Below are 27,761 nucleotides of genomic sequence, written 5' to 3'. Positions count from 1 at the left end.
CCTACCCTAGCTGACCATTTCTATGACCTCATGTGCAACTTTCTTTAAATCTATCACCTTACTTTCTAACTCTTCCTACTTTCTTACCCTTCTATATGTTACATCTCTGCTTTACCCTTCGCTATCACCTATAATGTTCTATTACATATTGTGTTGACATTGTAAATAGTATACCATGCCATACTTTGTATTATTTTTGAATATTTTTACTGCTGTAATTGTCTATTGCTCATGTTTGATCTATTCTTACTGTACACCGCCTTGAGTGAATTCCTTCAAAAAGGCAGTAAATAAATCCTAATAAATAAATAAATAATAATTGTATATTTGATCTGTGATTGAGATGATTGTTAAATTTCAATTTCAGAATAGTGTTCCCCTGAAGACGTGCCTTAGCAAAACATGTCAGCATGTAGGGAACCGACATTGATGAAAAGGAACATCACTTAAGGTACCATTCACTGCACTACACATCATGAATAAACTGGGTATCCACCAAACAACACAGAACCAATAGCCATCTTATCACAATACTAAGATAATTAGCGGACTTAATACTGATAATTCTTAGGTACACTCTGATGCACGGGATTTTCCAACATCTCATACTTATCTGAATATTACTGGTAGGGAGAAGGTACTGGTGTGATGATGGCTGGTTGGGTATGATACAACATAGAACTGCCAGTCAATCCGGTATGGCATACCCAGTTACTGAGCACTATATACATATTTAAAAACTATAAAAATAAGAGTAATCTTTTGAGTGGTTTCTGGACTGTATTATTAATTAATATTATTGAAACCGAACAGTTATAAATACCCCAGAGGAGATTACTATTTAAATTCAATGCCAAGAAGTGCAGAGTGATGCATTTGGGGTGCAGAAACCTAAAAGAGAGATACCAAGTAGGAGGGGAGAGATTAGTAAGCTCGACTCAAGAGAGAAACCTTGGGGTGTTGGTGTCCGAGGATCTGAAGGTGAAGAAACAATGTGACAAGGCGATGGCCATGGCCAGAAGGATGCTGGGCTGCATAGAGAGGAATATAACCAGCAGAAGAAAGGAGGTGTTGGTCCCTCTACAATTTGTTGGTGAGGCCCCACTTGGAGTATTGTGTTCAGTTTTGGAGGCTGTATCTTGCTAAAGATGTAAAAAGACTGGAAGCAGTGCAAAGAAAAGCTACAAAAATGGTATGAAATTTGCGTTGCAAACCGTACGTGGAGGGACTTGCCGACCTGAACTTGTATACCTTGGAGGAAAGAAGGTACAGGGGTGACATGATACATACGTTCAAATATTTGAAAGGTATTCCTCCGCAAACGAACCTTTTCCGAAGACGGAAATGTGGTAGTACTAGAGGATACGAATTAAGGTTGAAGGGGGGCAGACTCAGGAGTAATGTCAGGAATTTGTTTTTCACGGAAAGTGTGGTAGATACATGAAATGCCCTCCCGTGGGAGGTGGTGGAGATGAAAATGGTAATGGTTTCAAACATGCTTGGGATAAACACAAAGGAATCCTGTTTAGAAGGAATGGATCCACGGAATCTTAGAGATTGGGTGGCGATGCTGGTAATTGTAGAGTAAAACCAATGCTGAGTGGACTTCTACGGTCTATGCCCTGATCGTGGCAAAAAAGATATGGATGGGCTGGAGTGTAAATTTTAAGGGGCTTCGACGTTAGTTTCAGAACCTTTAGTACAGGAACAGTGCTGGGCAGACTTTTACAGTCTGTGCCCTGAGAAAGGCAGGGACAAATCAAACTCAGGTACTTATAAAGTATCACATATCATGTAAAATGAGTTTATCATGTTGGGCAGACTGGATGGACTGTTCAGGTCTTTATCTGCCATCATTTACTATGTTACTATGATGCAAGGTAAAAGAATAGCTATCTGATGGATTTGATTGGGGCTTTCCTGTAAAATAAACCTACCACCAATAAAAACCCATAGAGTAGAAAATACAAAGTCAAAAATCAATAAACTTAGAAACATGTTTTTGTTTTGTGCTCATTCATTTTCATAAGACTCACATAAAACATAAAAAGTCTAAACATCAACCTGTCATATCACCATTGATGTTCACATTTCTAATGGTCTATTTGAGTCCTATGAAAATGCATAACATAGTAACGTGGAGGGGAATAATCGAACGGCGCAGGTGAAATACATGGCCAGCGATGTATTTTGGTGGCGCCGCAAACAGTTGGCCAGACCTGTATTTTCGAAAAAGATAGCCAGCCATCTTTTGTTTCAATAATACGGTTCCAGCCAGCCAAATGCATTGGATTTGGCTGGGGTTTGAGATGGCCGGCTTTGTTTTTTAGCAATAATGGAAAGTTATGTCGGCCATCTCAAACCCCGGCCAAATTCAAGGCATTTGGCCGTGGGAGGAGCCAGCATTTTTAGTGCACTGGCCCCCCTGACATGCCAGGACACCAACCGGGCTCCCTAGGGGTTACTGCGGTGTACTTCAGAAAAGCTCCCACGTGCATAGCTCCCTTACTTTGGGAGCTGAGCCCCCCAAAACCCACTACCCACAAATGTACTGCACCCACTAAACCTACTCTAGGGACCTGCATACAGCCTCTAGGACTTATTGCTGCTGTATAACTTTGGCACACCAGTTCACACCTGAAGACTAATCTCTCTGAAAAAGTCCTTTCTTGAAATAACCACGTTTACTCACAGTTAACTGCAGATCAGAGGTTGTGCCCCACTGGCAAAGAGTCCCCTGGTACTAAGATTAGCAGTAGGTCAGAGCTGGCACAATGGTGTACAATGCCCTCTTTCAGCACCATTCAAGGTAAGAACTACGTTCTCTGACGTGAGTAACACAGGAAAGGGATCTAAAGCGAATGCTACATACCTGTAGAAGGTATTCTCCGAGGACAGCAGGCTGATTGTTCTCACTGATGAGTGACGTCCACGGCAGCCCCTCCAATCGGAAACTTCACTAGCAAAGGCCTTTGCTAGCTCTCGCGCGCCCATGCGCACCGCGCATGCACGGCCGTCTTCCCGCCCGAACCGGCTCATGTTCGTCAGTCCCATATGTAGCAAGACAAAGACAAGGGAAGACACAACTCCAAAGGGGAGGCGGGCGAGTTTGTGAGAACAATCAGCATGCTGTCCTCGGAGAATACCTTCTACAGGTATGTAGCATTCGCTTTCTCCGAGGACAAGCAGGCTGCTTGTTCTCACTGATGGGGTATCCCTAGCCCCCAGGCTCACTCAAAACAACAAACATGGTCAATTGGGCCTCGCAAAGGCGAGGACATAACTGAGATTGACCTAACAACTTATCCAACTAACTGAGAGTATAGCCTGGAACAGAATAAAAATTGGGCCTAGGGAGGTGGAGTTGGATTCTAAACCCCGAACAGATTCTGAAGCACTGACTGCCCGAACCGACTGTCGCGTCGGGTATCCTGCTGCAGGCAGTAATGAGATGTGAATGTGTGGACAGATGACCACGTCGCAGCTTTGCAAATCTCTTCAATAGTGGCTGACTTCAAGTGGGCCACTGACGCTGCCATGGCTCTAACATTATGAGCCGTGACATGACCCTCAAGAGCCAGCCCAGCCTGGGAGTAAGTGAAGGAAATGCAATCTGCTAGCCAATTGGATATGGTGCGTTTCCCCACAGCCACTCCCCTCCTGTTGGGATCAAAAGAAACAAACAATTGGGCGGACTTTCTGTTGGGCTGTGTCCGCTCCAGATAGAAGGCCAATGCTCTTTTGCAGTCCAATGTGTGCAGCTGACGTTCAGCAGGGCAGGAATGAGGACAGGGAAAAATGTTGGCAAGACAATTGACTGGTTCAGATGCAACTCCGACACTACCTTCGGCAAGAACTTAGGGTGAGTGCGGAGGACTACTCTGTTATGATGAAATTTGGTGTAAGGGGCCTGGGCTACCAGGGTCTGAAGCTCACTGACTCTACGAGCTGAAGTAACTGCCACCAAGAAAATGACCTTCCAGGTCAAGTACTTCAGATGGCAGGAGTTCAGTGGCTCAAAAGGAGGTTTCATCAGCTGGGTGAGAACGACATTGAGATCCCATGACACTGTAGGAGGTTTGACGGGGGGCTTTGACAAAAGCAAACCTCTCATGAAGCGAACAACTAAAGGCTGTCCTGAGTTCGGCTTACCTTCCACACGGTAATGGTATGCACTGATTGCGCTAAGGTGAACCCTTACAGAGTTGGTCTTGAGACCAGACTCAGACAAGTGCAGAAGGTATTCAAGCAGGGTCTGTGTAGGACAGGAGCGAGGATCTAAGGCCTTGCTGTCACACCAGACGGCAAACCTCCTCCATAAAAAGAAGTAACTCCTCTTAGTGGAATCTTTTCTGGAAGCAAGCAAGACACGGGAGACACCCTCCGACAGACCCAAAGAGGCAAAGTCTACGCTCTCAACATCCAGGCCGTGAGAGCCGGAGACTGGAGGTTGGGATGCAGAAGCGCCCCTTCGTCCTGTGTGATGAGGGTCGGGAAACACTCCAATCTCCACGGTTCTTCGGAGGACAACTCCAGAAGGAGAGGGAACCAGATCTGACGCGGCCAAAAAGGAGCAATCAGAATCATGGTGCCTCGGTCTTGCTTGAGTTTCAACAAAGTCTTCCCCACCAGAGGTATGGGAGGATAAGCATACAGCAGGCCATCCCCCCAATCCAGGAGGAAGGCATCCGATGCCAGTCTGCCGTGGGCCTGAAGTCTGGAACAGAACTGAGGGACTTTGTGGTTGGCTCGAGATGCAAAGAGATCTACCAGGGGGGTGCACCACACCTGAAAGATCTGGCGCACCACTCTGGAGTTCAGCGACCACTCGTGAGGTTGCATAATCCTGCTCAACCTGTCGGCCAGACTGTTGTTTACGCCTGCCAGGTATGTGGCTTGGAGCACCATGCCGTGACGGCGAGCCCAGAGCCACATGCTGACGGCCTCCTGACACAGGGGGCGAGATCCGGTGCCCCCCTGCTTGTTGATGTAATACATGGCAACCTGGTTGTCTGTCTGAATTTGGATAATTTGGTGGGACAGCCGATCTCTGAAAGCCTTCAGAGCGTTCCAGACCGCTCGTAACTCCAGGAGATTGATCTGCAGATCGCGTTCCTGGAGGGACCAGCTTCCTTGGGTGTGAAGTCCATCGACATGAGCTCCCCACCCCAGGAGAGACGCATCCGTAGTCAGCACCTTTTGTGGCTGAGGAATTTGGAAGGGGCGTCCCACAGTCAAATTGGTCCAAATCGTCCACCAATACAGGGATTTGAGAAAACTTGTGGACAGGTGGATCACGTCCTCTAGATCCCCAGCAGCCTGAAACCACTGGGAGGCTAGGGTCCATTGAGCAGATCACATGTGAAGGCGTGCCATGGGAGTCACATGGACTGTGGAAGCCATGTGGCCAAGCAATCTCAACATCTGCCGAGCTGTGATCTGCTGGAATGCTCATACCCGGGAGACGAGGGACAGCAGATTGTTGGCCCTTGTCTCCGGAAGATAGGCACGAGCCGTCCGAGAATCCAGCAGAGCTCCTATGAATTCGAGTCTCTGTGCTAGGAGAAGATGGGACTTTGGATAATTTATCACAAACCCCAGTAGCTCCAGGAGTCGAATAGTCATCTGCATGGACTGTAGAGCTCCTGCCTCGGATGTGTTCTTCACCAGCCAATCGTCGAGATAAGGGAACACATGCACTCCCAGCCTGCGAAGCGCTGCTGCTACTACAGCCAGGCACTTCGTGAACACCCTGGGCGCAGAGGCGAGCCCAAAGGGTAGCACACAGTACTGGAAGTGACGTGTGCCCAGCTGAAATCGCAGATACTGCCTGTGAGCTGGCAATATCAGGATGTGTGTGTAGGCGTCCTTCAAGTCCAGAGAGCATAGCCAATCGTTTTCCTGAATCATGGGAAGAAGGGTGCCCAGGGAAAGCATCCTGAACTTTTCCTTGACCAGATATTTGTTCAGGGCCCTTAGGTCTAGGATGGGACGCATCCCCCCTGTTTTCTTTTCCACAAGGAAGTACCTGGAATAGAATCCCAGCCCTTCTTGCCCGGATGGCACGGGCTCGACCGCATTGGCGCTGAGAAGGGCGGGAGAGTTCCTCTGCAAGTACCTGCTTGTGCTGGAAGCTGTAGGACTGAGCTCCCGGTGGGCAATTTGGAGGCTTTGAGGCCAAATTGAGGGTGTATCCCTGCCGGACTATTTGAAGAACCCACCGGTCAGAGGTTATAAGAGGCCACCTTTGGTGAAAAACTTTCAACCTCCCCCCAACCGGCAGATCGCCTGGCACGGACACATTGATGTCAGCTATGCTCTGCTGGAGCCAGTCAAAAGCTCGTCCCCTGCTTTTGCTGAGGAGCTGTGGGGCCTTGCTGAGGCGCACGCTGCTGACGAGAGCGAGCGCGCTGGGGCTTAGCCTGGGCCGCAGGCTGTCGAGAAGGAGGATTGTACCTACGCTTACCAGAAGAGTAGGGAACAGCCCTCCTTCCCCCATAAAAACGTCTACCTGAGGAGGTAGATGCTGAAGGCTGCCGGCGGGAGAACTTGTCGAAAGCGGTATCCCGCTGGTGGAGCTGTTCTACCACCTGTTCGACTTTCTCTCCAAAAATGTTGTCCGCTCGGCAAGTGAAGTCTGCAATCCGCTGCTGGATCCTATTCTCCAGGTCGGAGGCACGCAGCCATGAGAGTCTGCGCATCACCACACCTTGAGCAGCAGCCCTGGACGCAACATCAAAGGTATCATATACCCCTCTGGCCAGGAATTTTCTGCACGCCTTCAGCTGCCTGACCACCTCCTGAAAGGGTTGGCTTGCTCAGGAGGGAGCTGGTCCACCAAGCCCGCCAACTGCCGCACATTGTTCTGCATATGGATGCTCGTGTAGAGCTGGTAGGACTGAATCTTGGCCACGAGCATGGAGGAATAATAGGCCTTCCTCCCAAAGGAGTCTAAGGTTCTAGAGTCCGTGCCCGGGGGCGCCGAAGCATGCTCCCTAGAACTCTTAGCCTTCTTTAGGGCCAGATCCACCACACCAGAGTCGTGAGGCAACTGAGTGCACATCAGCTCTGGGTCCCCATGGATCCGATACTGGGATTCGATCTTCTTGGGAATGTGGGGATTAGTTAGAGGCTTGGTCCAGTTCACCAGCAATGTCTTTTTTAGGACATGATGCATGGGTACTGTGGACGCTTCCTTAGGTGGAGAAGGATAGTCCAAGAGCTCAAACATTTCAGCCCTGGGCTCATCCTCCACAACCACCGGGAAGGGGATGGCTGTAGACATCTCCCGGACAAAGGCCGCAAAAGACAGACTCTCGGGAGGAGAAAGCTGCCTTTCAGGGGAGGGAATGGGATCAGAAGGAAGGCCATCAGACTCCTCGTCAGAGAAATATCTGATGTCCTCCTCCTCCTCCTCCCACGAGGCCTCACCATCGGTATCAGACACAAGTTCATGAACCTGTGTCTGAAGCCGTGCCCGACTCGACTCCGTGGAAACACGGCCACGGTGGGAGCGTCGAGAGGTAGACTCCCTCGCCAGCACCGGCAAAGCTCCCTCCACCGACGTCATCGGGGAGTCTTCCTGGGAGGCGGCCGCAGCCAGTACCGCAAGCGGTACCGACGTCGGAGACCTCACCCCGGGCAAAGGGCCAGCCGGCGCCTCACTCGACGATACCGGTGGCGCAGGCACCCCTGGTACCGGAGGGGAAGGGCGCAACAGCTCTCCCAGGATCTCTGGGAGAACGGCCCGGAGACTCTTGTGCACAGCGGCTGTGGAGAAAGACATGGAAGCCGATGCAGGCGTCGAGGTCAGAGTCTGTTCCGGGCGTGGAGGCGGTTCCGGGCTGTCCAAGGTGGAGCGCATCGACACCTCCTGAACAGAGGGTTAGCAGTCCTCCCGGTGCCGATGCCTACTGGGTGCCGACTCCCTCGGCGACCCAGAGCTTTGCGGGAAGGAGACCGGTGTCGATGCCTCTTTGATTTCTTCAAACGAAGCATGTCACCGGAGCTTCCCGGTACCGATGAGGAGGACGTAGAATCCAACCGTCTCTTCCTCGGGACCGAGGCCGAAGAAGGTCGGTCTCGGGGGGGCTGTACCGCAGGAGCCCTCAGGGCGGGAGGAGACCCACCTGAAGGCTCACCGCCACCAGCAGGGGAATGGACAGCCCTCACCTGCACTCCAGTCGAAGCACCACCGTCCGACGACATCAGCAACAGCGGAGGTCCCGGTACCACCGATGCAGCCTTTCGATGTCTCGGTACTGACGATGCAGAGGGTCGAAACCTCGATGCCGTCGATGCAGTCGATCCCGAGGTCAAAGACTTTGATGCTGTCGACGTCAATGCACTCGATGCCTCCGGTGCTGTTGTCGACGAAGAGCCCTAGAACAACACGTTCCACTGGGCCAATCTCGCTACCTGAGTCCTCTTCTGTAAAAGAGCACAAAGACTGCAGGCCTGCGGGCGGTGCCCAGCCCCCAGACACTGAAGACACGAAGCGTGCCTATCAGTGAGCGAGATTACCCAGGCACACTGGGTGCACTTCTTGAAGCCGCTGGGAGACTTCGATGACATGGGCGGAAAAATCACGCCGACGAAATCAAAATTCACGATGGTGACGAAGGGCACCAAAAATAAGGGAGAGAGAAAAAACCCATACCGAGGCCACAAAAAAAGGCCTACCCCGAAAGCGAAAGGAAATTTACGCCGGGGAAACAAACTGGACACACGGGAAGGGACAAGACCAAGGTCTCTTTTTTTTTTTTTTTTTTTAGCGAAATCGCGAAGACGCGCGAGGGTCAACTTGAGGGGCATGAAACGGCGGCAAAACACGACCGTCCCGAGCGCGGACAAAAGAAGACTGACGAACACTAGCCAGTTCGGGCGGGAAGACGGCCGCGCATGGGCGCGCGAGAGCTAGCAAAGGCCTTTGCTAGTGAAGTTTCCGATTGGAGGGGCTGCCGTGGACATCACCCATCAGTGAGAACAAGCAGTCTGCTTGTCCTCGGAGAAAACTGTCTTACAAAAATGGCCACTACCGCATGGACTACAACAGGAAACAAAACAAGGCACACTCTGACCCAGTAAGCAGGGGGAAAAAGCACAGCCTACCAACTACCGCATGGACTACAACAGGAAACAAAACAAGGCACACTCTGACCCAGTAAGCAGGGGGAAAAGCACAGCCTACCAACTACCAATAGCTATAACCACCACAATGCATTCCTGATGTGACTCTGCAGTGCAAATAACAGAAAAGGTGCCACACTCACCCCAGAGCCACATCACAAGCAGGCAAAGGCTGTCGGAGGACAGAACACATTCTGCTGTCATGGAGGTGGGTACGGCATTGAGGCTGGCAAAAAAGTATTTGTAACCTGTTTTTTATGCTGGGAGGGGGTTGGTGACCACTGGGGGAGTACAGGGAGGTCATCCCCGATTCCTTCCAGTGGTCATGTGGTCAGTTCGGGTACCTTTTTGAAGCTTGGACCTGAAAAAAAAGGGACCAAGTAAAAGCGGCCAAATGCTCTTCATCGCTGTTTTTTTTTTCCATTATGGGCTAAAGCCGGTCATTTCGTAACCCCGCCCATGTCCCGCCTTCGCGTCGCTGCCAACACGCCCCCTTGAACTTTTGCCGGCTCTGCGACGGGAAAGCAGCGATGGTGTCAAAATAGCGGCTTTCGATTATACCGATTTGGCCGCCTTTGCGAGATCGCCGGCCATCTCCCGATTTGTGTTGGAAGATGGCCGGCGATCACTTTCGAAAATGAGCTGGATAGTAACATAGTAGATGACGGCAGAAAAAGACCTGCACGGTCCATCTAGTCTGCCCAACAAGATAAACTCATATGTGCTACTTCTTGTGTATACCTTACCTTGCTTTGTATCTGTCATTTTCAGGACACAGACCGTAGAAGTCTTGCCCAGAATTTATTTTTCTAAGCAAGTTTATTGATTTTTTAAAAATTTTGATTGCATTTTATACTGTATGGGTTCTATCGATAATTGGATCTATTTATTTACTCCCCAGTGAATTTTAATGAATTATTCCTCTTAAAGTTTGATTTGTGACATAAACCTGTAAATGAGAAGAACAAGGGGTTTTTCATTGTGGAGAATATCAGTTGATGGGGAAGGATAGACAACAAGGGATATAAAATGGAAAAATTTGGTTATTCATTTGTTAATACTAGTGGGCAAATTCATACTGTTCTGCAATGTTTTAACTGGAAGATTTCTTTTATATGATGCAGATGTTTTGACAAATAGGAAAAAGTTGTACCTGACATGGAAGTAATTTATAACTAAAGCAGTAAAAATGACAGCTAAGCAATTAATACTACCCTTATAATTTTTATATATGCTTTATATTCCACTTTTATCTTTCAAATTGGTGCACATCTCTGATGCTGGGCAGGAAGCATCCGTGTGAGTATAGAGACTTCACTACATCCTGAAATTCTAGACCATCACTTCTTTCTGAAACTAACATTCCTCCATCAAACATTATTACCTTCCATGGTAAAAGGTGCAAAACGTTCTCATTTTCTGAGCTCCACGTGGTGGTATTTTCAGAACTAGAAGTGATCATGTTATGCAATGCATGTGCCAGGGCATAAACAATATTGTATATATTATAACTGCTCCCAAGGATTGCGATGTCACAGTGTGAGAGGTAGTTAGATGTTTCATCACTGCTGCAGGATCTTTGGATGCTCTTGGGGCATCGGTTGTTACAAAGGTCCTTCCACCATTCCTCTGTCAATGAATCACTTGGAAATAGAGCAGGATTCACCTCACGAACAAATTTATGAAAGCTTGGAGTATTCTTCTTTCCTGCAGTGAAAGCTAAGATGTTTTTCCTATCTACAGTGTATGAGGGTGTGGTAGCTATCCATGCAGCTTTGATGATCCAGACCTTTCCAGGTGCTTCCCAAATGGGTGTATTTCTTACAAACTCTGTGTAGGCTCTCTTACAATACAAAATAATCACTCTAGATGAAGATTTAATGATGGTGTTGTAAACATCATCTATATTTTCAACACTGAGTGAAGTGGACTGATGGAAAGTTTCTATGAATTCAGTGCAACCTCCAATCTGCTCAATCCCTTCTCTCAGGATTTGCACAGCCCTCATACTGTTTTCATCACTGCATGCAATGATACCGACCCAGGTCCAGTCAAAATGCTTTAATAATTTGACTATCCCAGCACAGAGGTGCACCTCACTGGGGACAGTCCGGTAAAGGAAAGGAAACTTTACTGTGTCGCTGATGTCAAGATTCCCTGAGGTATAACTGATCTGTGGAAATTAAAAAATTGGATTCATTACCATCTTGGTCGTAAGATTACATTTTGTTCACATATCATATACTTAGAAGATAATTGTACTGTAAAGAGTGGAGAAGAAAAAGTATTGAGTGAAAAGCTGTACTAATCTGCAGGCAAGAAAGACAAGGCTCCAAGCACACCAAAGGAATCAAAACAGAACAAAAAGCTCAAGTTGACCTCCAGTAACAGGATAAGGGGAACTTCTTTACTGAAAGGACATGACAGGAGCCGAGTTTCAATGACCAAGTGCCTGAATCAAGGGTCACTAAATTGAAGAATTACTTTATAAAAAGCAGATTTCTTTTACAAAAAATGGAATCTTACATATACTCCACTAGGTAAGGTACAAGAAATGAATTCCCTCTTCTAGTGTCACGAACCTGGAACACCAAGCGCAGAGCCGGGCACACATGCCTGCAATGCCCTTAATTCATCTCTTCTGAGTACAAATTTAGGCACACAGATTTTAGCATTTATATTCACACACTTTGGAGCAGATTCTATATATGGCACCTAGATTTCAGCATGGAATTGGTGCATAACTAAATTGGCATAACAAGCCAATCAGCATTATTAACAGCACTTAAAAAGCAACAATGAGCACTAATTAGCAGTTATCAGAATTTATGTGTGGAAAATTGCTAGGCGTATTCTATAAAGAACTGTGTCTACATTGTAAAGCACACAGTTCAAAATAAACATGCATATTTTAAAAGGCATGTGTTTATAGGCATTCCAAAATTTCCTCATGTAATTATAGAAGAGGGGTCAGTGCGCCTAAATCCACATACACAGATTTCCACCAGGTTTTCATTGGCATAAATGGATGAATGTAGATTTAGGCACTACGGTATCGACTAAGCATATTCTATAAAGCACACTTAAATCTTATAGAATATGCTTAGTTCTACATGGATGTTTTAGGCTCTATTTATAGAATCTGACTCTATATGAACTATGAAATCATGGCAGGTACTATTCTGCTAGTTGACATTCTGTAAGAGTTCAATTTATTTACATACGTGACTAGGATAATAATATTTGCACATGTTCTTTCTGTCTTCAGCAAGTTATTCATTATATAATTACCCCCAAAGGGCCAGATTCTATGTATGGTGTCTAAAAAATCCGTGCGGAACTGTACCCTGTACTGGTACCAGTGCTGTTTAATCTCTATATATAAAAGGCACCACCAACGTTCTAAATGAAGCCTCCAGCCGGAAGTGTGAAGGGGGAGAGATATCCGGTTTCCCCATGAGTGTCTGCCCCGCCCTCGCTCTCTCTGTAACACAAACAGTGAAGGAAAACACAGCAACGCACGAAATCAAATCGCTCTCTCTGTAACAGTGAAGGACTCAGAGGGGGGAGGGGAGAGAGGGCAGAAGCCCTCACTATCTCTGTAACACAAACACAGCACAGCAGGAAACTTAACACTGAAGGACTCGACTCTGAGGGGGCAGGGGACAGAGAGCACAGGGGAAGGGGCAGAGGGCAGGGACACACACACTCCCACATGCACACAGAACAAAACCTTGCTAGCCCCCGTTTCATTTGCATCAGAAATGGGGCTTTTTTACTAGTATATTTATAAATGATCTGGAAATTTGAATGACGAATGAGTTGATTAAATTTGCTGATGACACAAAAGTATTCAAAGTTGTCAAAACGTATGCTATGAAAAATTGTTGGAAGATCATAGGAACCGGAAGATTGCATACCCAAATGGCAGATGAAATTTAATATGGACAAATGCAAAGTGGTGGTCATTGGAAAGAATAATCTGACTCATAGCTATCTGATGCTAGGGTCTACTTTAGGAGTCGCACTCAAGAAAAAGACCTAGGTGTCATTGAAGACAATACGCTGAAATCAGCCGAGTTTGCAACGGCAGCCTGAAAAGCAAACAGGATGCTAGGAATTATTAGGAGAGGGATGCAAAATAAGAACAAAAATGTTATAATCCCTTTGTATTTCTCCATGATGCAACCTCTCCTTGAGTATCGTGTTCAGTTCTGGTTGCTGTGTCTCAAAAAAGATATAAAGGAATTAGAAAAGTTTCAAAGAAGAGCGACCAAAATTATAGAGAGGATGGAGCTGCTGCCATATGACTAAAGGCTAAAGAGAATAGGACTCTTCAACTTGGAAAAGAGATGGCTGAGGGGGAATATGATTAAGGTCAACAGAATCCTGAGTGGTCTGGAGTGGGTGGAGGTGAATCGATTTTTTCACTCATTTAAAACGTACAAAGACCAGGGGACACTCAACGAAATTGCATAGAAATATTTTTAAACAAATAGGAGGACGTATTTTCCACTCAAAGAATAATTAAGCTCTGGAATTCATTTCTGGAGGATGTGGTAACAGCAGTTAGCATATCTGGGTTTCAAAAAGGTTTGGACAAGTTCCTAGACGAAATGTCCTTAGCATGTTATTGAGATGGATATGGGGGAAGCCACTGCTTGCCCTGGGATTAGTAGCACAGAGTGGTGTTACTAATTGGTTATCTATCAGGCATTTGTGACCTGGATTGGCCACTGCTTGAAGCAGGATATTGAGCTAGATGGGCCATTGGTTTGACCCAGTATGACTATGGTTATCTCTTTATGTCGTGTTGTTAAGTTCAGGGAGGAACTGATGCAAATGTTTCTGCTGCACACTGCATAGGCATCAAGGATGATTATATCAGCTGCATCTCTGCCTCACCTCCCTCTTGTGGCCTCTATTCTTCATCTGGAGAGGTCTTCGATGCCATCACCTCAAGTATCAATATTGACCCATGTGGTGCCATTCTCTACATATGGGGAGGAAACTTCCATGGAGTCTGAGAGTAGGGCTGTACCTCAACTTCATCCTTATGGTCTGATCCATGTTCCATTTGTTTGTCATAACTGAAAATGTACTGTTTTAAAAAGTTGTTTTTTTTTCCAATTTTATTATTTATGCCTCTATTGTTCTCATGATTTATTATTACTTTACTGTGACTATTGTATTTTAAATATGATTATTCTGCTATACAACCTCTCTATTTCCCTCATGGATTTTGATATGTCCTTAACAGAGGATGAGCTGAGGTATTGCATAGACCTGGCATAAGTGGCTGCATCAAAGGGGGCAGAACAGGTCAGAGGGAAAGCTCTGGAGCAGAATGCAGTCCGTGCTAGGACCGCTGCTTTTTAATATATTTATAAATGATTTAGAGATGGGAGTAACTAGCGAGGTAATTAAATTTGCTGATGACACAAAGTTATTCAAAGTCGTTAAATCACGACAGGATTGTGAAAAATTACAAGAGGACCTTACGAGACTGGGAGACTGGGCGGCTAAATGGCAGATGATGTTTAATGTGAGCAAGTGCAAGGTGATGCATGTGGGAAAAAAGAACCCGAATTATAGCTACGTCATGCAAGGTTCCACGTTAGGAGTTACGGACCAAGAAAGGGATCTGGGTGTCGTCGTCGATAACACACTGAAACCTTCTGCTCAGTGTGCTGCTGCGGCTAAGAAAGCGAATAGAATGCTGGGTATTATTAGGAAAGGTATGGAAAACAGGTGTGAGGATGTTATAATGCCGTTGTATCACTCTATGGTGCGACCGCACCTTGAGTATTGTGTTCAATTCTGGTCGCCGCATCTCAAGAAAGATATAGTAGAATTGGAAAAGGTGCAGCGAAGGGCGACTAAAATGATAGCGGGGATGGGACGACTTCCCTATGAAGAAAGACTAAGGAGGCTAGGGCTATACAGCTTGGAGAAGAGACGGCTGAGGGGAGACATGATAGAGGTATATAAAATAATGAGTGGAGTGGAACAGGTGGATGTGAAGCTTCTGTTCACGCTTTCCAAAAATACTAGGACTAGGGGGCATGCGATGAAACTACAGTGTAGTAAATTTAAAACAAATCGGAGAAAATTTTTCTTCACCCAACGTGTAATTAAACTCTGGAATTCGTTGCCGGAGAAAGTGGTGAAGGCGGTTAGCTTAGCAGAGTTTAAAAAGGGGTTGGACGGTTTCCTAAAGGACAAGTCCATAAACCGCTACTAAACGGACTTGGAAAACTCCAAAATTCCAGGAATAACATGTATAGAATGTTTGTACGTTTGGGAAGCTTGCCAGGTGCCCTTGGCCTGGATTGGCCGCTGTCGTGGACAGGATGCTGGGCTCGATGGACCCTTGGTCTTTTCCCAGTATGGCATTACTTATGTACTTATGAGTATATCAATTGCTGCAGCGACCACTGCTAGCAACATCTAAAGATGGCAAGAAACATATTGTAAGGTAGATGAGAGATTGAAAGAGAGGGAGAGATGCAGAACTATGCAGGTGGGTTGAGGAAGAGTGCGCAGAAGGAGAAATGCTTCATAGCAGCAGCGGCTAAGAAATTCAGTTAGGTTCCCATACTTGCCTCATCCTCCTCCCTAGACTGGCCCTATGTAACATTTAGGTGCCCCAAGTTACACCCACACTAGAGATCATGTAAGTTGGGATGCCGACATGTGATAGAGAGGTGTTCAACTTACAATATTCTGTCAGCTAAGTGCAGAAATAGGAGTACCATTATGTCCCACCCATGCTCCTCGCCTATGTACATGTGTCCTGCAAATATGCACTATGTAAATTAAGCAGGTTTTCCCACAATAGAGTTTAGGTACCATGCTAGTACTTACATATATTCTAAGTATTTTGGCATGCAGTGTTTTTTTTTTTTTTGTTACATTTGTACCCCGCACATTCCCACTCATGGCAGGCTCAATGCGGAAGGCAATGGAGGGTTAAGTGACTTGCTCAGAGTCACAAGGAGCTGCCTGTGCCGGGAATCGAACTCAGTTCCTCAGTTCCCCAGGACCAAAGTCCACCACCCTAACCACTAGGCCACTCCTCCACCAGTGTTCAGTTTACAGAATTGATCTTCTAAGGTTGTTGGACATGGGAAAAAAAAGCTGTTATGCATTTATCAGGGCACAAGCCCCTAGATTCTAGAAATGGCGACTAATGTTCTTTATACAAATCAGCACACTGTCACGTCTGTGGCTGTGACCACCCTCAGACTTACCTTGTTCCTGGGGGTCAGCTTCCTAGCTGGCTCCTGTTTCTTCTGTCTGTCCTTTCTGAGCTAGCTCTGGCTCTCTGTGCTGGCTGCATCCAGCAGCATGACACTAATTGCCTCACTATACTGCACCTGTGGGTGTTGCCTGGGTTAGCTCTCTCTCTCTCTCTGTGTGCTGGCTGCTTCCAGCATGACTCTAATTGCTTCACTACACTACACCTGGGTGTGGGAAGCCGCTCTGTGTTTCTCTGTGCTTTCTGCCTGAACAGCCTCCGTAGTTACTTAGAGATTGCTGCAGCTGTGTCTCTGGTGTTGAAGGGCTTTATTAATCACTCAGAGACTGCAGCCTTTGCCTTTGCATCGTATAAGGTCCCTGGTATGCTAGAGTGCTCTGTGCACTGCTCATTGTCCAGTTCTGTGTGATTGTCTAGTGTTTGACTAGTTAGCTTGGGCATAGCCTTGCTTGGTAGCCTGTGTACAGCTTACTAGTTCGTCTGTGGTTGCTCTGTGTGAGTTCCTAGTGTTTGCCTAGTTAGCTTGGGCACTGCTCTGTTTGTTAGCTTGTGTACAGCTTCTAGGTCTCCTGAGTTTAGCCTCTGGTTTTCCCCGGTGGGGTTTCCTTGGGTTCTGGAGCTTCAGCCCTAGTCTTATCCTTTGCCAGTTCTCCTTGTTACTGGAGCTCCAGCCCTAGTCTTGCTGTTGGTTCTGACCCTTGCCTGTACCTATCTACTGCTCTGCTAGCCACCTGTCCAGAGACTCCTGCTTTGAACCTGACCACGCCTGTCTCTGCCTATTGCCTGTACTCAGATCTTCTCTGCCAGCCACCTGTCTCGGACTATTGCCTGAACCCAGACATTCCCTGCCTGCCTGTCTCACATTAGCCTAGGTTCCTGGGAGCACGGCTGGATCCTGACTCCGGTTGTTCCTGTTGCTGGTTCCAGTTCTGGTTTTCCTGTAAGCCCTACCGGCTGCTCGAACCTGAGGGCTCAACCCTCGGGGAAAGGCAGCTAAGCATAGGTGAAGCCTACTCCAGTGTGTTCCAGTCTGGTGCGTTCCAGTCCCAAGTGTTCCAGTGCAGGACTCCAGTCCGGGGTTCCAGTCCAGCCTTGTCTCTTCTCTGCTCCGAAGGTGATCTTGCCTGCCACTGCCGCTCCTTGGCCGTGGTCCAAGGACTCATGTACCCAGGGTTCCCGGGGAAGAAGCCTGACAGAATGCCAAGGTCCTCAAGAACACGACAGAATGCAAAGGCCCAGAATGCCAGCACAGCACTTCCTTATGAAGGCTCTCACTGATGAGGTCACCAGCAGCAGGACAGAAGCAGGAAGTACCTTGACCCCAAAGAGAGGCTTGACACACATAGGAAGTGAGCCCACAGGAAAGACAAGCAGGAGCCATCTTGGAAGCTGGCATAGAGCCGGTGGCAACCATCTTAGATGCTGGCTCCCTAGAGAGGCATAGCCCACACAGGTGAGGTCTAGTGAAGTAATCAGCACACACAGCCAGAGACAAGACTAACACAAAGACAGACAGAAGCCAGCAGAGCTGCTGACCCCCAGAAAGAAGGTAAGGCTGAGGGTGGTCACGGCCACAGACGTGACACACACGTTGCCAATTTGCACATGGAACGGGTTAGCAAGCCTATCAGCACCAATAACTGGATATTAAAATGCAATTTTCAGTTTAATTAGCACTAATTAGGATTTATGCATATAGCTCGCTAAGCGTATTCTATAATGTGATGCACGTAAATTGGACTACACAGATCTCAAAAGGGGGTTTCGTCATGGGAGGGGCATTCCTAAAAATTATGCACAGTGTTACAGAATATGTCCAATTCTTGCCTAAATAAGGCATGGGTATTTGCACCAGGTTTTAGTTGCTTTAAAGGGCTGCGCTTAAGTTTTAGTCATGGGACGACCGCTACCCATATTATATAAACCATGCATAATTTTAGTCGAGGTTTATAGAATAGTACTGATTTTTGTGACTGATTGTTTGGTACCATATATAGAACCTGGTCCAAAATGTATAATTTCAGTTTAAATTTTGACTCTGTGTAATCTATTTACTATGAGACCCTTATCACCTTCAACTCCGTGGATATATTATCACAGCATACACTGTTTCTTATAAATTACATGGTAGATATGAAGGAGTTTTTCTTGTTCTCACATCCAATTTTTCAAGATTTATATAGAGGCTGTCTGCTACTCCAAAGTTGTACAGCAGCACGAACATTTAAAAAACTGTGCATAGTTTGTATCATACGTATTTCATGCTGTCACAGTACTTTCCAATGGGATAAGAGATAAGGGAAAGGGACAAAGAGAAAGGCAGACGAAGAAATCCATTCAGAGGTCCATCTATCAAGCAGTTTGGGCTTTATTTGTCACAACTTCTCAACAAACATTACATGAAGAGCTGTCACAGGCCTTTTAGGCACCTTATTTTAGGTACTGAAATGGAAGTTGGGCACCCAATGGAGGTACAACAAAACAGCTTTTAAAAAAAATACCAATCCTTACATAAGCACCATCCTAGCAACTGGGAATGTAAATGATGGAAGACCCACAGCAGTTACCACCTGAGTCTTTTTAAGGATTACTGCCTACTTAACATGTTAAAATTTTAACCTGAATTTAAAAATTATAATGGAATTGATGGCCCCAGCCCTGACCTTCCGCTCTCTGCTGATGACCCACTTACACGACTGGTCACTTATTGACTAGACCAATTGCCTTGCTGGGTCTGCATCACCCTTCAGTATTTATCTCCCATCCCCCAACCATCCAGCATTGTCCCATCTCTACCCCTTATCCCAATAATCACTACAATGCCTGTCTCCCTTTTCTTTCCCCCTCCTACTTACTCAGTTATTGGTCAACTGGCCCACTGCTTCCTGAGGTCAGCATGACAACAACAGTATCAGAAATCAGAAGGCAAGCATAGGGACATTGCACTGTAAATGCCACTGATGGTCCCAGAAATGGGAAGTTACCTCAGAGCTGATGTGACTTCCTGCAGCTGTGGTGCACACAGCAATACTCTGGTTACAAATTCTTACAGCAACTCACTAATTTTCCTGAATGAAACAAACCAAAATATCAGATAGTTTGACTTAAATTTCCTAGAAATAAAGATGAATTGTTTTTAACTAAACCCAAGTCAAAAGGAGAATAAAAGAAACAGCCATACAACCTTTTCTATCAGATAAGACACCAATTGAGGATCCTCTTCCAGGGAACAGCAGCTGCCAAGGTACAACATACTATTACTGGAACTGACAGAGCCAGCTGTGGAATGCACAGAGCAGTGCCCCATGCTTTCCTTCACTTTGCTGATGCTGCTGCCACCATGTAGACCAGGGGAAGAAATGGACCTGTTAGTGGAGACGGCAACCAAGTGAGTGATTAAGTGGGAGAGGAAAGGGAGAAAAATGGAGGACTGCAGGATGGTGGTAATGGTGTCAAGGAGAGGAAAAGATGGGAGTTAGAAAGGCAGAAAAATAGGCAATATTGGATGGATGTGGTAGGCTGAGGACAGATGAGACAATTCTGGATGTGGGGGGAAAGATGGAGAGGTGGTGCTGGATGATGAAGGTGTGAAGTAAAATTAAGATATCATCTGACCTGTGGGTAGTGGAATATCCTGGACAGGCTGGAAAACTCACTCGACAGCTCAGCCGAAAGATCTTCAATGATAGCACCCAGTGATCCAGATGTTTTACACATGTAATTTGGGATCCCAGTGTCCAGTCCTGACAATATATTCATGGCCGCTGTATACATTAAGAATAAATTGTCGGAAGGATTATAAAAGTGTAACCCCAGCGTGAGGTTGGGTAAGAGCTCTGAGCTGTTGTTAATCTCCTCCACCGCAGACACAAAGGCCAGGAAGTTGTAATAATATAATGATACATGACTTTAAGGATAATAAATGACAGATAATATGAAATTAGCATCAAACTAAAATACAGAAACAGAGACATTAATTGTAGGCATGAGTGAAATAGGGTAATGATTAGGGTTAGAAAAGGAGGTTGTTATATATTTGCTTGCTAACATGATGAAGAAGTGCACACAAGGTTTAGCACAGTATAAGCACATTTCATTCTTCTCTCTCTCTCTCTCTCTCTCTCTCTCTCTCTCTCTCTCTCTCTCTCTCTCTCCCTTCTCCCATGTTTTTCCTATGCTCAAGGGCCAAAGCAGGTACATCTACATCCTACCCACATGCACAAAGCCTTAATCACTAGACTCTAGCACCTCTGTTTCTCTGTCAATCCATATGCATCTGACTCAATAAATAAACTCACCACAAGATTATGCAGGGGCCAGAAGAAACTGATTAAGGAAGCGGCATTGGGGGAGACGGCATGGCTGGAAGTACCAGTGGAGGATCCTTACCCACACCAATAAAAATGATGCTTTATCTATGATGGATCAACTGGAAGTGTTAGTGGAAGTCCAAAAGCAATGCAGCTGAAGTTGTGTAGATGTGTACCAGACTATGAAGAGTTAGGAAATATAGAAATGGGGAGAGAAGAATGAAACCCCTCCTTAAAAGTCCCCCTAAATGCTGACTCTTCTTGCATTCACAATATCCTAAACCAGTTAAATATTGGTCCTAGACGGTCCTAGTTTGGCTCATATTACTCTGGATCAGATATCTTCCAGGGATGAGATGCCTGCCTTAGCTGGCATAAAGATTCTGGACCAAAGGAGAAGTTAAAAAAAAGAATGCAAAAATGAATCAATTTTTTTTTTTGCACTGGGAGAGCTATGGAGATAAAATTCCTAGATGTAATAAATGACTACTTCTTGGAGCAACTGGTCATGGATTACTAGCCTGTTAACTTTGCTTCAAGCAAAGCCCTGTTCTGTTTTTCTGTGTGTGTGTGTGGTTCTGGTTTGAACGTGAATAGATTCCTTCCTTGTTATCTAGGCTCTCCAGCATAAGCCTGTTCTATTTCCTTGTATGGTTTCCCTTGTTACTGTTCACTGTTCAGAGAGCCGGTTGTTGCCAGCCCAGCTGCTTTCCTTGATTACTTTGCTTCCCCAGCCTAATTTCCTTGATTACCTTGCTTCCATGCAGCTGTGTGTGCTCTGTCTGCTCTGCCTCTGCCTGCCTTTCCTTTCCCTTCCTGGCTGTAGGTGCTGGCTAAGTTCTGGTAATAACATTGTTTGTTTTTCCCTTTGTTTACTTTAAACTTTTGACTGCAGTGTAAGCCCTGCTTTTTTCTGATGTGTTTTAGAAGCGGCCCTTCCCTTTAGCCTGCTTTAACTCTTTGTCTGCTGTGTCTGTCTCCTGATTCTTGTGAGCATTGCTCATCTGATTTGTGTATGTAATGGCAGTGTTCCCTGTTTGCTTGCTTTTCCCTTTGTCTCTAATGTCTGTTATTTGACTCTGTGGCACCGCCTTGTGTATTCCTATAAGCGGCTTCCCTTTATCCTTGGAGTGCTGTGTGGCACAGCCTTGTGTATTCTTGTGAGTGGATTCCCTTGACCCTTGAGTGCTGTGTGGCACAGCCTTGTTTATTCCTATAGGTGGCTTCTCTTTACCCTTGAGTGCTGTATGGTACAGCCTAGAGCAGTGATGGCGAACCTTTTAGAGACCGAGTGCCCAAACAACAACCCAAAACCGAATTATTTATCGCAAAGTGCCGGTACTCATTATGGGTGGGGTCACCACATATGACTCCACCCCTATGATAGCCACACCCCTTATACCAGCCATGGCACATATAAACAGACATCATTGAAAATATTATACTAGTGTAGGAGAAAAAAATAACATGACTTTCTTCCATTATAAATCATTTCTGTAAGCTGTTACAGCTCCAGTATGCCCAGTGCAAAATAAGACAGCAGATGTAAATTCTCCAATTCGACATATTCCAAACACTAAAATGAAAATAAAATGATTTTTCCTACCTTTGTTGTCTGCTGATTTTGTTTTTCTATCCATATTGGTTCTAGTCGCTGATTCTGCTGCTCTCTATCTGTTCTCTTAACTCCGTTTCCAGGGCTTCCTTTCCATTGATTTCTTTACTTTCCTCCTTTCTTCTTCATTTCTTGCCCTCCATCCATGTCCAGCAACCATCCTCTCCCCTCCAGCCACAAATGTCCAGCAGCCCTCCTCTCCCCCCTGCCCTACCTCCCAGCACCCGGCAGCACCTAGCACCAGGCCTCCCTCCCACCCAACACCCACCATCAGGCTTCCCTCCCACCCAGCACCCACCATCAGGCTTCCCTCCCACCCAGCACCCACCATCAGGTCTCCCTCCCACCCAGCACACAGCAGCAGGCCTCCCACCCACCCAGCACCCACTATCAGGCTTCCCTCCCACCCAGCATGCAGCAGCAGCAGGCCTCCCTCCCACCCAGCACCCACCATCAGGCTTCCCTCCCACCCAGCACACAGCAGCAGCAGCAGCAGGCCTCCCTCCCACCCAGCACCCACCATCAGGCTTCCCTCCCACCCAGCACGCAGCAGCAGGCCTCCCTCCCACCCAGCACCCACCATCAGGTCTCCCTCCCACCCAGCACTCACCATCAGGTCTCCCTCCCACCAAGCACGCAGCAGCAGGCCTCCCTCCCACCCACCCAGCTCCCACCATCAGGTCTTCCTCCCACCCAGCACGCACCATCAGGTCTCCCTCCCACCCAGCACGCAGCAGCAGCAGCAGCAGCAGCAGGCCTCCCTTCCACCCAGCTCCCACCATCAGGTCTCCCTCCCACCCAGCAGCACACAGACAGCACCAGGCCGGCCTCCCGCCCTCCCTCCAACCCAACGAGCATCAGGCCGCCCGCCCGTCCATCCTCCCTCCCTCCCAGCACCAGGACCCCCCCTCCTTCTAAAATTTAAAAAGCGTACCTCCAACATCCTCAGTCGGGGTTAAGGCGGCGTGCGTCGGCAGCGAAGCGCCTGTGCTTCGCTCGACGCGCCTTCGGCCTTCCCTGTCTCTCAAGATCTGGTCCCGCCCATAGCCGGGACCAGAGCTTGAAAGACAGGGAAGGCCGAAGGCGCTTCGAGCGAAGCACAGGCGCTTTGCTGCTGCTGCCGACGCACGCCGCCTTAACCCCGACTGAGGAGGTACGCTTTTTAAATTTTAGGAGGAGGGAGGTTCCTGGTGCTGGGAGGGAGGGAGGACGGGTGGGCGGGCTGTTGCTCGTTGCGTTGGAGGGAGGGCGGGAGGAAGGCCGAACTGGGAGGGAGAGTGGGCGGACCAGCGATGGCGATGGCGCGCATGCCAAGGGAGAGGGCTCTGCGTGCCCTCTTTGGCACGCGTGCCATAGGTTCGCCATCACTGGCCTAGAGTGTTCAAATGAGTGGCTTCCCTTTTCCCTTGAGTGCTGTGTAGCACAGCCTAGTATATTCCTATGAGTGGCTTCCCTTTTTCCTTGAGTGCCTGGTGGCACACCCTTGAGTAATCCTTTGAGTGGCTTCCCTCTTCCCTGAGTGCTGTATGGTACAGCTTACAGTGTTCCTTCATGAGTGGCTTCCTTATCCTTGAGTGCTATGTGGCATAGCCATGAGTGTTCCTTTGTGTGGCCTTGTCTTGAGTTTTTCCTGTTTGAGTTCTCTCTGTGAGGTTTCTGGTTGTGTTTGAGTGGATTGCTTTTTCATTTATCTGTGACTACTAGTGCAGCCTTGAGCGGTCTCTCTGTGTGGCACGAGTGGGCCGTTCTACTCTTTAGCTGTGTCTACTAGCACAGTCCTGTGCATCCTCTCTGTTTGCTTCTGTTTGAGTGGGTGGTTCTTCTGTTTGCTGTGACTACTAGCTCAGCCTTGACCTGCCTCTCTGTGTGGCACGAGTGGACAGCTCTTCTGTTTAGCTGGGACTACTAGCTCAGCCTTGAGCTACCTCTCTGTGTGATTTTTGTTTGACTTGGTTAGGACTTTTCATTTATAGCTGTGGTTCTAAGCCCAGTCCTGTGCTGCCTTCCTGTGTGGTTTTCTTATCTTTTACTTGTGGTTTCTACCATATGAGTCTAAGTGGAGTTGTCTTTTCCTCTTCAGTTTCTTTGTGCCTGTGTGTAGGGTCTTTTGACACCTTGTTTGTGGCTCTGTTTAGTGCAGTGTGTGTGCACTGCTTGAGTAGTACTTGCTCAAGAGATTTCGTTCTGTTTCTTTTAAGTTCCATCTGGTATGATTCGGTTCCACTTCGACCATGAGGCCCGTACGCTTGGACTCTGGGTTCTGGATCGGCCTTGCGGTCCACCTGAGTGGTCTATCTCCCTTTTCTGGTGGTGCTTGTTGCTTGTCTTGAGTGTGCTTTGTCTATTTGCCATGTGTGGTATCCTGTTTGTATTCAGTGCCTGGTTCGCCTCTGCTCTGCGCCTCACCAGAGGACTTGTCTGCTGCAGCCTGGCTGTAGCCCAAGGGCTCACCATCCCAGTTTCCTTGACACATAGATATTCTGAACAATATTAAATATGGATCTAATTTAATTAATTGACCTACAATTTTGATAATATGATTCAGAACCATAGACCAAAAATGTTGAACAAAGGGGCTTTATCAAAGATACAGAAAAAGAACATTTAAAATTATAATTCCATATGTCGGGTCAAAAGTTATCTAACGACTGTTCACCTAACAGTTGTTGCCATTTAATCTCCCTTCAATCTATTTAGTTATCGGTCCAGAAGACAGTTCAGCAAACCACTGCTTGTATGAAATGTCAAGCAGACAAGCATAGATGACTAGGGTCTCAGTTTCAACCTGGTGATTTAGTGTGGCTTTCCACTCAGCATCTTCGGCTGAAGACTCCTTCCACTCGATTTGCTGCACGATTTGTGGGTCCATATCCCATTATAAGACAAGTCAACCCAGTCAGCTATCAGCTCAAATTGCCACCTAGTCTGTAAGTGCACAATATATTTCATGTATCTCTGCTTAAACCAGTGGTTTTACGAAAAGGCTCTTTATCTTCATTGTCTTCTCGACCAGCAGAATCGGCCTCCCAAGTTGAATATAAAGTTTGAGATATCCTTGATGCCCAATGTCTCAGGGGGCAACTTCAATATCTCATCTCTTGGAAAGGGTATGAACCAGCAGAGAATTCTTGGGAAGCTGCAAACCAAGTTCACGCTCATGTATTGGTCCAACATTTCCATAACTCTTTCCTCATAAACCTAAACACCGGACCCAATTTAGAGGGGGCCCTTGGGAGTTGCTGTTATGATCCTACTGGGACAAGCATGGTAGCGACAGGGTCTCGGTCCTGATTGGGTATGTCAGGGATTGGGCTGACATCTGAGGCAGATGACGTCAGAGGCCAGACCCTATTTAAACCTCCCTCTGCTTGCACAGGACGCTCTAGCGTTATTTCCCTCTGCTGTGAGCTTACCTTGTGATTCTCTGTTGTCTGTGTGTAGAGCCCTAGCCGCTTTAGCCTTTCCTCATAGGGAAGTCTTCCCATCCCCTTTATCATTTTCATCGCCCTTCTCTGCACCTTTTCTAATTCCACTATATCTTTTTTGAGATGCTGTGACCAGAATTGAACACAATATTTGAGGTGCGGTCGCACCATGGAGCGATACAAAGGCATTATAACATCCTCATTTTTGTTTTCCATTCCTTTCCTAATAATACCTAACATTGTATTTGCTTTCTTAGCCGCAGCAGCACACTGAACAGAAGGTTTCAACATATCATCAACGACGACACCTAGATCCCTTTCTTGGTCAGTGACTCCTAAAGTGGAACCTTGCATGATGTAGCTATAATTCGGGTTCCTTTTTCCCACATGCATCATTTTGCACTTGCTCACATTAAACATCATCTGCCATTTAGACGCCCAGTCTCCCAGTCTCGTAAGGTCCTCTAGTAATTTTTCACAATCCTCCTGCGATTTAACAACTTTGAATAACTTTGTGTCATCAGCAAATTTAATTACCTCACTAGTTACTCCCATCTCTAGGTCATTTATAAATATGTTAAAAAGCAACAGTCCCAGCATAGACCCCTGGGGAACCCCACTAACTACCCTTCTCCATTGAGAATACTGACCATTTAACCCTACTCTCTGTTTTCTATCTTTTAACCAGTTTTTAATACACAATAGAACACTACCTCCTATCCCATAAGTCTCCAATTTCCTCTGGAGTCTTTCATGAGGTGCTTTGTCAAACGCCTTCTGAAAATCCAGATACACAATCAGGGGCATAATCGAAAGAGAAGGACGCCCATCTTCCGACAGAAATCGGGAGATGGGCGTCCTTCTCTCAGGGTTGCCCAAATCGGCATAATCGAAAGCCGATTTGGGCATCCTCAACTGCTTTCCGTCGCAGGGATGACCAAAGTTCACAGGGGCATGTCTGAACCATACCGAAGGTGGGACAGGGGCATGCTTAAGAGATGGGCATCCTCAGCCAATAATGGAAAAAAGAAGGGCGTCCCTGACAAGCATTTGGCCGACTTTACTTGGACCAAGTTTTTTCACGACCAAGCCTCGAAAAGGTGCCCGAACTGACCAGATGACCACCAGAGGGAAGCAGGGTGACCTCCCCTTACTCCCCCAGTGGTCACCAACCCCCTCCCACCCAAAAACAAATTTTTAAACATTTTTTCCAGCCTCTCTGCCAGCCTCAAATGTCATACCCAGCTCCATCACAGCAGTATGCAGGTCCCTGGAGCAGTTTTAGTGGGTGCAGTGCACTTCAGGCAGGCGGACCCAGGCCCATTCCCCCCACCTGTTACACTTGTGGTGGTAAATGTGAGCCCTTCAAAACCCACCCGAAACCCACTGTACCCACATGTAGGTACCCCCCTTCACCCCTTAGGGCTATGGTAGTGGTGTACAGGTGTGGGGAGTGGGTTTGGGAGGGGGGGTTGGGGGGCTAAGCACCCAAGGTAAGGGAGCTATGCACCTGGGAGCAATTTCTGAAGTCCACTGCAGTGCCCCCTAGGGTGCCCGGTTGGTATCCTGGCATGTGAGGGGTACCAGTGCACTACAAATGCTGGCTCCTCCCACGACCAAAGGACTTGGATTTGGTCATTTTTGAGATGGGTGTCCTCGGTTTCCATTATCGGCGAAAACCGAGGTTGCCCATCTCTAAGGTTGATCATCTCAACATTTAGGTCGACCATCTCTAAGGTCGACCTAAATGTTGAGATTTGGGCATCCCCGACCTTATTATTGAAACAAAAGATGGACACCCATCTTGTTTCGATAATATGGGATGCCCCGCCCCTTCGCAGGGACGTCCTCAGAGATGGGTGCCCTTACAAATGGGCGTCCCCGTTCGAAAATGCCCCTCCACATCAACCGGCTCACCTTTATCGACATGTTTGTTCACCCCTTCAAAGAAATGTAGTAGATTGGTGAGGCAAGATTTCCCCTCACTAAATCCATGTTGACTATCAGGCTTATTTTCGAAA

The 27,761-nt window shown here is 47.0% G+C and overlaps 1 pseudogene; it reads right to left on the bottom strand.

Moving 5' to 3' along the window:
* The window catches only part of LOC115464438, a 102,846-nt pseudogene that overhangs the window by 39,575 nt on the left and 35,510 nt on the right, over positions 1-27,761 (bottom strand).

Source organism: Microcaecilia unicolor, chromosome 3, assembly GCF_901765095.1.
Source record: "Microcaecilia unicolor chromosome 3, aMicUni1.1, whole genome shotgun sequence".
In the NCBI taxonomy this organism is placed as follows: domain Eukaryota; kingdom Metazoa; phylum Chordata; class Amphibia; order Gymnophiona; family Siphonopidae; genus Microcaecilia; species Microcaecilia unicolor.
Note: the sequence above shows the minus strand (reverse complement) of the source record. Positions and strands in the feature narration are given on the sequence as shown.